Consider the following 214-nt stretch of genomic DNA (forward strand, 5'->3'; position numbering starts at 1 on the left):
GGGGTGCCCGCGACGGGCAGTCGTCCCGGTCTACCGGGGCCCCGGCCGGATCAGCCTTTCTGTTTCCCCCGCCACGATGGATGCACGGGATCCCGGCTCCGGCGCCGCGGGCCTCGGTCGGGGACCTCCGCCTTCGCCTCGGTGCCCACGCCGGACCCCGGGGGTGTCCGCGCCGGGCAGTCTTCCCGGTCTACCGGGGCCCCGGCCGGATCAG

The sequence above is a fragment of the Pituophis catenifer genome, unplaced genomic scaffold, assembly GCF_029215685.1.
Source record: "Pituophis catenifer annectens isolate HBS135680 unplaced genomic scaffold, rPitCat1.0.hap2 SCAF_367, whole genome shotgun sequence".
Lineage (NCBI taxonomy): Eukaryota > Metazoa > Chordata > Lepidosauria > Squamata > Colubridae > Pituophis > Pituophis catenifer.